Source organism: Fukomys damarensis, unplaced genomic scaffold, assembly GCF_012274545.1.
Source record: "Fukomys damarensis isolate Sample0158 unplaced genomic scaffold, DMR_v1.0_HiC HiC_scaffold_2, whole genome shotgun sequence".
Lineage (NCBI taxonomy): Eukaryota > Metazoa > Chordata > Mammalia > Rodentia > Bathyergidae > Fukomys > Fukomys damarensis.
This window is the reverse complement of record NW_022900914.1, coordinates 61,907,057-61,920,747: the sequence shown is the minus strand read 5'-3', so window position 1 is coordinate 61,920,747 and position 13,691 is coordinate 61,907,057. Positions and strand designations below refer to the sequence as shown.

The 13,691-nt window shown below is 40.7% G+C and overlaps 1 pseudogene; it reads right to left on the bottom strand.

Moving 5' to 3' along the window:
• Positions 1-4,176: 4,176 nt before the first annotated feature.
• LOC104860363 lies at positions 4,177-13,663 on the bottom strand (annotated as a pseudogene).
• Between the last annotated feature and the right edge of the window lie 28 nt (positions 13,664-13,691).

Here is a 13,691-nt window from a genome sequence, read left to right as displayed (position 1 = left end):
TATTCATGTAATTTATCTCTCTTATATTAAAACACCAAATAGAAACCTCCAGCTTCTGTGTGATCAGACATCAAGACATTCGATACCCAGATTAACAAGAGATAAAGTATGTTACCAAGAGATCTTCTGATTAACAGAACTCCGGGAGCTGGTTTTCCTTATTATAAACCTTCCATGCCTCTCTCAAAATGGACAAGAAATAAATACAAGACAGAAATGCTAGAGATATCAGAGGACAGCGACCTCCTGGAGGTAAAACACACTCCCCTCCCTTGTAGAAGTTACTTATTATGTCTCTGAGAAATCACCATGATCGCATCCACTTCAAACAGCCCTCATTGATGACCTTACAATTCTAACCATTCTCAGGGCTCAAGTCAAGGAGTCATGATGACTGTGTTCCTTTAAGAGTCTCACAAAGAGAGACTCTAAATCCTGGTCTTTCCAGCTCCAAGAGCTTCCACCTTTCCTGCTTCATGAGCCCTTGCTCCCATCTCTCATCTATCACATTTCATTGTCGTGTTCCCTCGCTGTGACTCTTCCTGTCTATTATGAGCACCACTGTGTGGACTTTGGTCCCACCCAGGAAATTCAAGATATTCTCCCAAGCTCAAAATTCTTAACTCATGCATATTTGTGAAGGGTTAAAACTAAATATAGAAATAACTCCCCTGTTCATTGTGCTTTTGTGGCCTTGTTCTAATGACGAGTTGTCAGGTGTCTGGCAAGGCTTCTTGACGTGAACAGGTTCTCTGTGAGCCTGGCCTCTCTCAAGGACATTCTCTCTCTCTGAAACACCTATTTACGTGGCGTAGAACCCTGTTCCTTTGGGCACTTCTTCAGTAGCTGGAGGCTTCCAATTCCCTGCCCCTGGTCATGCACACAGTTAGGGCACTGTTACGTTTGTCTCGACTGTTGGTTGGGGAACTCACTGGCAGGGCATGCAGGGGAAATTTGGGGGCTCATTTCAGGTAAGGACACTCTGCCTACACCCTTTCCACTCAGGCCCGTAAAAGCTGTGCCTAGGATTCCCCAGCATTGGACTTCAGGAACTGATACTTTCCTTGATTTGTTAATGTAATTTTCTTTTTCTAATTTCAACTTCTTCTATATAACTGTGTGAGGATGGGGTTAATCATCAGTTCATTAGCCAGAATTGGTGGCATACACCTGTAATCGCAGCATTCAGGAGGCTGAGGCAGGAGGATTACTGTGAGTTCCAGACCAGCCTGGGCTCCATAGTGAGTTCCAGGCCAGTCTCAACTAAGTAGTGAGATCCTATCTCAAAACAAATAAACAAACAATCAACAGTTTATTAAACTTTCATTGATTGTCTTCAACTTCTGTTAGAGCTGTTAGGTGCTTTGTTGTTTGGGAATTTGGATATGTAAATTCAGCACCTGGGACTGTAGTCTCATTAAAGCTATAATCTACCAAGTTCCCTTTACCATATAACCTACTGTTCATAAGATCCAAGCATTAAAAAATGTCTTATTCACCTTTTCATCACTTGGAAGAAATCACTAACACATAAAACTCAGAGCATGATAGCGGACTTTGGCACCCAGTTTTATCCCGGATTTATGGTTCCATGGCAGAAACATGAGGGCAAAGGCTAATGGCAGAAAGAATGGAGCTCAAGCCATTGCATCTGGTAAGCTGAGGGAGAAGCAGTAATAATATAAGGCACCCAGGAAAGCAGAAAACAGAAGTGTGAGGCAGGTTCCAGGCTGCTTCTCTTGACATCCTATCTGCTGCGTGTGGTTGTCAAATGCAGCTGGCTAAGAAAGTAACTGAAAGATTTTGGTGTCATCCTGAGGATTCCTGTAGCTGGAATGAGAAAATTGTCTCCTCCAGATCCATGGAACTTTACAGGGATTTCTGGCAGCACATGGAATTTTAACATATTTCAAGTAGGTGTGTGTGTGTGTGTGTGTGTGTGTGTGTGTGTGTGTGTGTGAGTGATGGTATATTGTAGCTGCAATATTTGCATTAGTACAGTTATTTTCATGTTTTCAAATAAACTGGCCACGTATGAAGGATACATTAAGCAGATTCCAAAATCTTGGTGTAAAGTCCTTAAGTTATTCCTATTTAATAATTTATCAAGCAATTCATTGCTGATGCTCAGTGATATTATATTTCCCCAGTGATAACACTGGTTCTAGTGTAAATAATACTAAGGCTATGACTACCACTATAAGAGATTGTGACTCTCTCCTAGAGAGTAGAAAGGAAGGATGGAGAGTAGGTCATCCAAAATCAGATCCTGCAACTGATATGGCAAACATGAAAACAAATATCCAGGTAAGTATTCATGATTTACAAGGACTGCCAGCAAGTGTCATACAGCACTAGCATATTGGGCCTAATTCTTACTGTTGTTCTTCCTTACTTGGAAACAGAGCAGCAGAATTCCGGAAAAGTGGCTGCTGAATTGAGAAAAAAGCACAATGAACAAAATCGACCTCTGAAGCTTTGATTTAGTAAGGAAATCATTAACTTATGATATATAATGTGATAAGAACATCAACATTAATTTAAGGACTGTCTGCTATACAGTTTTACCACTGTGTCCAAACAAGGCTAGAGATCTCTGCTGAAGTGCCTGTGAGAAGTGATGCATGGGAGATATTGGGCCTACTGAGCAGCCACACTTTGGAATTTTTTGTTTAGACCACGTACAGAGTCTGCTCTTTTTTTTTTTCTTTTTATTGAGTTTATTGGTACATTCTAGGTATACAGTACAGTTACATTCATTACAGTGTACATAAGAAGTACTGAATGTGTGAAATCAAATATCCAAAATATGGAAATGATATAGTTCTGATTTTATCTTAGTTAGAGAGGCATTTGAAATATCTTTTTTCAACTGTTTGAAATATCTTTTTGTAAAAATCAAATTTCTGATACTGTCAGTTCAGAATTAAGGGTAAATTCCTGATTAATGTTATGTTTACCACAGATAAAGTAATACCCCTTTATACAGAGAGTTCTAACCATGAACAGAGCCCATTTTAAGGCAGGTCCTGATCTGCATGTGTCAACCACAGAATGCAGTCTTGTAATTTAACCTATAATATAAATGACACTGCTGAATTCTGGACTTATTTTGAAAGGCAGTCATTGGCCTATTTACAAAAAGGAAATTGTCATCTGTCATCATGAATTTAGCCTAAGTTTATCCATTTGATCATTAAAAGAGTAGTGTTGTGCATGTCTGTAACTTCCCACTTTATGTTTTTAGCTGAGCCACCAGACTTGCTGATAAGAATTGAAAGCACATCCCCCATATTGTGCTCCATCCTGTATCTAGGAGCAATCTGAGAGTCTGAGTGCTAGTGAAAGTACTGGGTCACTGTTTCCTTACAAATTCACCAGAAGTTGGGGAGAGTTGTTTCTCAGAATCCTTTTTTGTTAAATGGTTTCCTGTAAATGGTGGTGCCTCAGTTTATGAACTTAATTTCTTTTACTATTTTGGGGATGAGGCCTGCTTTTGTGTTATTGTAGAGTAAATGGCCATGGTCTTATTTGTCACCCAGTGGGGAGTTTGGAAAGGGAAGGAACACGATGCCAAAAATGGTTGTGTGCAAAATGAAATCTTTATAAACAGAACAGTTTGGGAACTGAGGTGTTACTATAATTTCTACAAGGGCCCCTGTGATCCAGAACTGCTCAACTGGGAATCCTCTCAGGATGTGAGAAATCACAAAATGATGATTTCAGTACCCATCATCAGCGAAAAGCAGGTTCCTGGAAGGAGGTGGTGGCTGGAGAATCACCCAGATGAAAGGTTTAAAGCTGATGTGAGGAGGAGAGCTCAAATCTGGGCTTCCAAGTCTGAGAACCACAGGGTTAGGGGTCTGTACTTTCATTAACAGATGCATTCAGTCCTGTGAGCAAAGACCACAGGATTTCCTATTTGTAGAACAAAATTTTACGACTGCCAGACACCCTTAGGCAGTTAAAGACAAGTGTGTAGGCACCAGTTCCCTCTATTAAAACAGATGGTACTTAGAAATTCCATTCTAACTTGAGTTTTGCAGTAAGAAAAGCCCATTAATACATCGGAACATTGTCATGTCTGTGCAATGGAGTCTGAGCAATTTGAAAGAGAGTTATGGTATTCCTTCAAAGAATGGCTTCATCTCAGAAATGCTCTCTGCAGCTGAAGGCATCAGAAGGAGCAGCTGGGGCAGCCCAGGCTCACACTTCTGCTTCCCAGGGTGGTTTATGTCATGGCTTGTATCACTGTGGGAGGTGTACTATCATACTGCTGACAGTAATAAGTTCCAACATCTTCAGCCTCCACACTGCTGATGGTGAGAGTGAAATCTGTCCCAGATCCACTGCCACTGAAACCTCGGTGACCCCAGATTCCAAACTGCTTGCAGCATAGATCAGGAGTTTAGGAGCTTTCCCTGGTTTCTGTTGATACCAGGCTAAAGCACCACCTATGCCCTGACTGGCCTTGCACTTGATGCTGACAGTGTCTCCTATGGATGCAGAATGCGAGGATGGAGACTGGGTCATCTGGATGTCACATCGGGAACCTGACATGGGAAACACAAAAACAGAAATCTGTCCGATTAGTCAGGTCAGAAGGTTTCCCTGAAGAGTCAGCATAGACCACCAATCTGCAACACAGCGCTGTCCTACTTTACCTGGGAGCCAGAGCAGCAGGAGCCCCAGGAGCTGAGCGGGGGCCCTCATGTCCATGCTGTGTCCTGACTGGGACCGACTCCTGCACAGCCTGTGAGCAGCCTATTAAAGTCTGTGCTCTGGGGACATGCAAATCAGCAGGAGCTGGGCAGGGTGAGGCCCAGCTGCAGAGCTGTCTCATGTCAGTAACTCAGCCCTGGCCAGAGTCCCCAGGTGGCCCAGGTCAGGCCTGGACAACACAGATTTTTGTATTGAAATTGTTTCTTCTGAGGATATTTTCTTATAGAGCGGATGTCAGGATAATTGTCAGCACTAAAAAGGAATCTAGGCTTAGGTACATGAAACATTTTATACATGAAGTAAGTTTATTAGCATACCCTTGTTTGGAAACAATACAAAATAGGTTATTGGAATTAAGTTTTCAACTTTCTTGAAAATATTTCTTAGAAGCAGGAAAACATCGTGCTCTACTGAAGACATTTCTGTGGCTACAAAATTAATTTACTTTTTAGCAATGAATAGAGCCCTTCTAGGTCCACCTTAGAATTATTCAACATCATTTTTAATGGCCTTAGCGCATTATTTTTCTATGTTTAGTGTGAACTGATCTACTTCACATGTGTAGGAATAATGAGTTGTTGCTCTCGTGAGTGTTTCCCACATTATTCAAAGCTACAGGTCGCTGCTGTACTTAGGGACTAAAAGGACACACATTATTATTTGTTTGGGGACTCCCTCCAAGTTTCCCTCTGCTTTTCTTCCATCTGACAATATTCCTAAAAGTTCATCAGCAAGAAAGGCTGACCAGGGGTGTCAGACCTAATAACCACAACAAGAATGAATCTCTATTTCTTGCTTCACTTGTAAGAGCCTCATTAAGTTAAAGAGACCGGTGCGTTCATCCAGACCCTCTGTGTTCTTTCCGCAAAGCATCCCAAGAACATAACAGATGGAAATTTTCCTTGTGCTGCAGTCCTTGCCAGCACATCCCCAGCAACTCAAGTGTACCACATCTGGAACCTGCAGCTTTCTAGAGAGCAGGTGCAGATGGAGGCCCCGGAGTGAGGCCAGCCTAGCACACCTTACATGAGGGGCTGCTCCTGGGTGCTTCCCTCTGCCGTGTGCTCTTTAGCAATGAGTGGGGTCCATATTACCATGATAAATGTGAGATGTAGGTATCTCTGTTGTCTTCTGTCTACTTTTTCTCAGGGCATACACTGAGAAGTGGTACAGCTGGATCTTATAATAGCTACATGTTTGATTTGTTGAAGATGCTGCATAATGTCTTCCATAACAGCTTTAATAATTTACATCCACAAAACATTCCATAAAGGTTTTATTTACTCCCTATCCTCAACAGCCATTTTGTTTTTTGGGTTTTTTTTTTTTTTTTTTTTTTTTTTTTTTTTTTTTTTTTTTTTTTATAATTTTTTTTTTTTTTTTTTTAAAAAGGAGATCTCAATATTCTTTAAATTTGCATTTTTCTGATGGCAAAATGAACATTTTCTCATGTATTTTAATACGTATTTATACTTCTGTTCACTTGAGATCATTTGCCCTTTTTTAATGGATTACTTGTTCTTTTTTAACATTTCTTGAGTTCCCTCTATATTGTGGGTATTAATCTGCAGATGAATAACTGGGAAAGGTCTTTACCTATTCTGGAGGTTGTGTCTTCAACTCTGCCCATTGTTTCCTTCGCTGTGGAGAAACAACATAATTTGGTATAATTCCATTTTTCCAGTCTTGCTTTTGTGTCCTAAGTTGCCAAGGTCCTATTCAGAAGCTCAATGCCTGTGTCAATTTCTTCTGTTTTCTTCTAGTGATTTTAATGTATCAGGTCTAACATTTAGGTCTTCAATCTTGAGTCAATTTTTGGACAGGATGAGACATAGGAACCTAGTTTCATTCCTCTAGGTGAAAAATATACAACATTTATGAGTAGGTAGTAGTTAGTGTTGCTATTCTCAGGGATTTTGAGAGTGGGAGAAATTAACCTGATCAGACCAGTGTGAATGCAAGGCTCCAAGTAATAGTGAATGAAAAAATCACAACCAGAGAGGCCATGCCAATGGAAAGGGATATCACGGTGAACATGGAATGGGTCCATGGAATGTGGAATGTGGTAGTTTTTCTGAAAGTCAGGAATTCAGATTCTTTGGGGACTCCAAAAGGAGCATAGCCCCTTTGACTTTTACATTTTAGCTCAGTGAAAATTTGCTGTTTCCAGAACATTGAGGTAAAACAATTTTCAATACGTGAAGGTTGTGAGAACTTGGTGGATTTTTAGAGTACCAATAAGGCACTGAGAGAAGTAGAGAGAAGGCCTTTTCATCCTGAGTAGGTCTCTGTCCTCTGATCTACCAACTTTTTCCGTGTCATTTTTTGGTGCCAATTTTACAACAGATATGGGGTATTTTATTATCAGGAATGCAAGCACCTGAGTTCTTATGTCAAAAATGCTTCTTCTTGTCGATCTACATATGTGAGAGCTTGAGTTTAGTAGAAAGGAGAGTTTGCTTCCTGTTTGTTCATTTTTGCTACACCAGAGACATAGAAGTTAGGAGACTAAATGGTGCAAGGTATGAAAATGACTATAATTTGGGTAATATCTAACTTTGGATCATGAGCTGTTTCACAACAAAGTTCTGTATGACAATAGATCTTTTGTATATGACTCCAAACATGAAAGAAATTCTTAAATTTTAAATATTATGATCACCATGGCTTTAGTAACTGTCTTAGAAAAGAATTTCCTGACGTATACAAGAAACAAACTGTCTTGTTAAACTTCAAATCCTCATCAACTGATGTCAAAAAGACACAGGTATTTTGACTTTCTAACAACGACTTGCAACATAGATGATGCCAGTGACTTTCTGCACATGTTGAGTAACAAGACACCTGCTAAATGTCACCCATGCTGATATGTGAATGACCATCCATGTGTATTACATGTCTGTCACCTCTCCAGCACACATCTGAGGGTTCAGGTGATAGTGACCTCACTGGGCTGCATCTCATCAATCTTCATCATCACCAGCCCCTCTGGAAGCACATTACTCAGATCCTCTTTTTCTCCCATTTTTCTTGAACAACTGCTCATTTAAGGACACTGCTGTGAGATTTGGAAATCAGAAATGAAGAACTAAATATACACACCACCATCTGAGAAATGCTTGGACAGAGGTGAAGACTGGAAAATGACCAGTCAGGTCCTATAGAGAGCTAAGGGCCCCAGCACCCCATCTCTGGGCTTCCAGACCTAACAGAGTACCACGGTTAGCAGTCTATACCTTCCATGGCAAATAAACGGTGGCTGCAAGGAGAGAATCATCAAACCATAAAATGAAACTTCTATTTAATGACTGCTTTGTAGTTGACATTTTTCTGCCTCAAAACAATCCCTGCTTGCAATATTCACTGTGACTGTTGTTTTGCTCTATGAATGAAAACCGATGCCCTAACCCAGACTTCTCCCTGGAAAGATGTCCTGGACCTCCAGCCTGCATCTCTCCAGTCTCTCCAATCTCTGTGGCTCGGCCTCCCTTGGAGTTTGTGCTGCTGGCTTCCTGGAGCCCCGCGGGCCCTTCTGGGAGAGAGGGTGCCACCCCTGGTGTTACTGATGCCCTGTGCTGCCGCTGCCCCTGGGGAGAAGCTAGGATGCTGAATTCTGCGCAGGTGGCACCACTTCATCTACAGCCTGCACTCCACTGAGCTCAGCTACCTGCTTCAAGGAGCTGCACTGCTTTGCCATCGCCCAAGAAAATGTGGAAGCAACACTACCCACCCCAGGACAGCTGAGAGATGTATTCTTCCACAGTGCGATGCCTTTCGTAGGGTTTGGATTTCTGGATAATGCAGTTATGAATGTTGCGGAATCCAGAATGAGTTGTCTGTTGGGATTATGTTGAAAATTTCAACGATGGCAGCTGCTGCTTTGAGAAATCCTCTGTCAGATTTAGCTGGACTTGGACCCAGGGGCTATGGGGAAGCTTTGGCTTCCAGGTCAGGCTGACCGATTCCTGATCTGACACCAAAGGAAGCTGGCAGGGGCTGACACGTGTTCTACACATTTGGCCCTGCAGGACAAAGCACCTTTCTCAGAGCCAGAGAGGGAGAGAAACTGGATATGCTGGCAAAGTGGAGTCTTACAGATAATGGCGAAGCTGTTTGAGTGACTAGAGGCTGCGTTCTAGGGAGGCTCCCTTTTGACAGTCTTCGGAGGAGGTGAAGAAGGCGAAAAACTGGAAGAGACAAATGAATCCTCTTAGAACATCTATTAAAATGTGTAAACTAACGTACCTCAGTTATTAAACATGGTGTCACAACTTTTAAGAATTAAGACACACCTTGTGTAGATGTGGGATCCAATAACTCAGCATGTATTATGGAAATTACTAACAGAGTTGCTCAGTCCTCTTAGGAAATCTTTTCTAAAAACTATTTGGTATTGTTGCTATTGTTTTGTGTAAACTGTTGAGATGCTTTTGCCTCAATGGCAGTCAACATTTTATCTTTTTCTTGTCTTTGTTTATACATCAAAATACTGTTGAAGTTTCTGTCGTTGATGTACTGTACCGACCTGGGCTTTGCTTATTTGTTATTTAACATGTGCACATGCATGAAAGTATTTGTTGTTATTCCCTGATAGGTACAATTCAACCTTAAGATTTTTCCAAATTTCTAAAGGTTGACATCAGTTAAAGATTCCTTTTTACTCTCTTTATGGCAGCATCAACTTTGCACTGTCCACAGTAAACATTTTTGATCATGTAATTTCAGTAATTTTCTTACCACTCACCTATTTAAAGCAAATGCAGATTTTAAGTATATAGTACTCATTTTAATTTTCTAAATATACTGTCTTATATATAGTCAGAGGTTAAGCATAAAGAGCAATTATGTAATCTCCCTGTTACATACTGGCATATGTATTAACAAGGTGCTTACTTCTAGTTGGTTATTTTAACCTTTAATTTCCCCCAAATGAATAATTACGTGGTGGATTCTGCCTCCCGGAGGGAAGAAAATAGTTATTGTGTAGTCTTTTAAAAGAACAATTATAGTGTTAGGGGGATCTAAGGAACTGGACGTCACACTTGGAATTTAAGAGGCTAAACTTTTTTCTCAGAGGTAGAAGAGGAAACTGTCAGGAAGGTTTAGGGTACAGGTAGGAAAGTTGAAGTGGTGCTTAGAAGGTAAATGAGAAACAAACTATATTGCTTGGGAAGGATCCTCCCAGAGGTATCTTCCATGTGAATAGCATGAATTTGAATACTCCACACTTACAGTGCTAACGTTTAGTGAATTCAATTGGTGGAGAATTTCTTTTGTAGGGAAAACTAAATATCTTGTATTTTGCTTTTTTTTTTTTTGGCTGAATCATCCAGTCAAAAGTTACATGAGAAATACTTTCTCCCATTTTTTGGTCTTTTTGTTCCTTTGTGCAAGTAAGGATAAGTTTGGTTCATTTCCATTCTTGTGTTTCTAATCTCGTTTGAATCACAGATTTTAAATGTTTGAACTTTTAAATATTTTATCTATACACATGCTAAAAAATTACTTCTGATTATAGCAGAGGAACAAGTAATGAAAAAGAGAAATTAAAAGTTACTATTTTAGTGGGTAAAGGGAGGGCAGGGGTTAGGGGAAAAAATGAGAATCAAGACTTGTCATGTAGAGGTACAAGATCCCAACAATTAATGTAACTGCACTGTATCCCTAAAATGTACCAAAAAACTCAATTAAAGCTGAAAAAAAAAGTTCATTACCTAACTTCTTACTTAAATTCTGTTACATTCTCTATTAAAATCTGCACATTATACATTTAAAGCACTTTATAAAAAAGAATCAGGAAAATCATGGAAGGTGCCTTCATGGTTGTTCTTAATATCTCTCTTCTCTGTTATTACTTCAGTATCCAGAGGAGATTGGGGTGATAATGTGGACTCCACTCTTCCCATCACCCTTGCAAAACCAATCTTCATCTTAGGAGAGATCATTTGTGTGCTTTTACTGCTGTGCATGTTTCAGGGGGAAGCTGTGCAGCATGCAGGGTCCTTGGTTTTCATTGATGCCTTCATTAATAAAAGTTCTGGACATATGCTCCATTTCTCATATCACATATTTCCCAATCGAATCAATCATTCACAAACTTCAAAATGTGAGCTGTACTCATCATGTACCTAGGGATGAACTGAGGCAGATGATCATTAAGAGAAGACCTTGCAGTTCAACTGTGTGTTAAATCTCTCAAAGTCTTTCTCTTCTCAGGAGATCTGAAATTGCATGAGGGGCCAACTGGTATACACAGGACAATCTCTGAACTGATATAAAGACTCTTATTTAACACCTGCAAAGGCTCTTCCCCCCCATGAAATAATACATGAGAGTGTGTTAATCATCGCTGTGTCAATTCAACCATTGTTCTATTTTTGTGTATACTTACACTAAACGTGTTGCTCCCTCTCTTTCTCCTTGAACCATGATCTCAAATCAGCCCACTTCTTCACAGACCCTGTTATGTCATCATTGAAAATTGTCTGCAGAGTCTCATGTGGGTGGAAGTGGATGGCTCATGGCAGTGCTGTTAAGAATGCAGCCGAATCTCCTGTCAGGAGGTCAGGCTAGGTATGAAGACGGGGTCATGCGGCCCATCACCTAGAATGCTCTCTCCTCCCTGAGCACAATGATTTGTGCAGTTGTCCTCTATGAGCCACATCCACCATGCCATTTCTGCCTTGGAACCAGCCAACTATGGGCTGAAACTCCTAAAACATGAGCCTAAAAAAACAGTCACCTCCTTTAAGTCATGGGTTTCTGATACCATATCGCAATGACAAAAAGTTACTGAGACAGCAGGACAGAAGAAAGGACACAGCCAAAGCTGGCCCCGCATCACCTGGGAAGGAGCTGTCTCCACAGAGAAGAGTCATGAGATTTCACTCTCTGAACATGGGATCCTGTGTCCCTTTCTCAAACTGTACTTGCCTATGCCTCCCATTTTAACATTTTTCACACACCATAGATGGTGTACATGAAAAGAACTGAAGGTTGGGATTCAGTTATCTGAAGTATGAAAATTACAATCATTTTGGTTTTGTCTTTCTTGATGAAGATAATGAGGCATGTTGAAAATTTTTGAAACATTCTTTCTGAAAATAAAATTTTTGTACCTGTCAGTTTTGAACACAGAAGAACTTCTTTACTGTCTAAAAGTATGTTTTACATGGATCAAGTGAATGCCCCTGAAACAGATTACTAACCATGAACAGAGCCTGTTTTCAGGCAGGTCCTAATTACTGGGGTTAACATAGAGCCTGAAATCATGCTAAGTAATGTGCATTAGAAAGTATATTTCTGCATCCTGGAATGATTTTGAAAAGCAGACATTTGACTTAAGGAAAAGGAAGATGGCAGCGGTAATTAGGAATCTTAACTAAGTGTGCCCACTTGTTTATTCAAAAAGTAGTGTTCAATAAATTCTGTAACTTCTCATTTTTTGTTTACTATACATTTTCATGAAGTGTTTAGCTGTGACACCAGACTTGCTAATAATACTTGAAAGCACATACCTTATATTGGTCTGTATCTTATACCTGGAGAAATCTTAGCATTTGAGCGACAGGGACCATACTGGGTCACTGTTTCATTACAAGCTGACCATCAGGTGGGAGGCTAATTTCTCAGAATCCCTTTTCCTTAGATGGTTTCCTATAAATGGTGATACTTTGACTTATGAATTTAATTTCTTCTAATTATTTGGAATAAAATATTTGTTTGTGTGTTTCTGTCTGGAAAGTGGCCACAGTTGGTCATGTTTGTCACCTGATGGGGAATTTGCAAAATGAAGCAAAACTTTGCAAAACACATTTTTTGCAAACAGTAATATCTATGAACAGAAGTATTGCTATAATTCTGAACAGAGACCTCATGATTCAGTACTGCTAAATTAGGAGTCCTCCCATGAATGTACAAATCAAAAATGGAAGATTCATTAGTCACCAGCAGTCACAGATTTATGGAGAGAGGTGTTGGCTCTGTTCCTATCCTAGCAGCTATGGGCAGTAGTGACAAACCTGGCCTTCCAAAGACAAGTCTGAGGACCACATGGTTGGGGGCCAGTGATTTCAGTTACAAACACACTCAGTATTTACTGGGAAAGACTAGAGAATTACCTATTTGTAGAATGAATTTTTACAACTGTCACAGCCCTAATGATACCAGTTCACTCTATTAAAGTCTACCTGGAAATTCCTCTGTAACTTCTTCTTTGCTGTAAGAAACCCAACACTTGAGGAAAACTGAATGTTTTAGTTTTACACATCTAAGCCCTTTAATCAGGAGGACAATGTCTGTGGAACTGGGCCAGAGCATGAAGAAAAAGCTATGGAACCCAGTGTCCCTCAAAGAATGCATGCAACTTAGTAATAATCTCAGCAACTGAAGGCATCAGAAGGAGAAGCTGGGACAGCCCAGGCTCACACTTCTGCTTCTCTGGGTGGTTTATGTCATAGCTTGTGTCACTGTGGGAGGGAAACTATTAGCCTGCAGACAGTAATTAGTTCCAACATCTTCAGCCTCCACACTGCTAATGGTGAGAGTGAAATCTGTCCCAGATCCACTGCCACTGAACCTCGGTGGGACCCCAGATCCCAAAATGCTTGCACCATAAATCAGTTGTTTAGGAGATTTCCCTGGTTTCTGTTGATACCAGGCTAAATTAGTGCTTATGCTCTGACTGGCCTTGCACTTTATGCTGACAGTGTCTCCTACGGATGCAGAATGTGAGGTTGGAGACTGGGTCATCTGGATGTCACATCGGGAAACTGACATGGGAAACATAAAAACAGAAACCTGTCAGATTAGTCAGGTCAGAAAGTTTCCCTGAAGAGTCAGCATAGACCACCTATGTGCAACACAGTGCTGTCCTACTTTACCTGGGAGCCAGAGCAGCAGGAGCCCCAGGAGCTGAGCGGAGGCTCTCATGTCCATGCTGTGTTCTCACTGGGACCGACTCCTGCCCA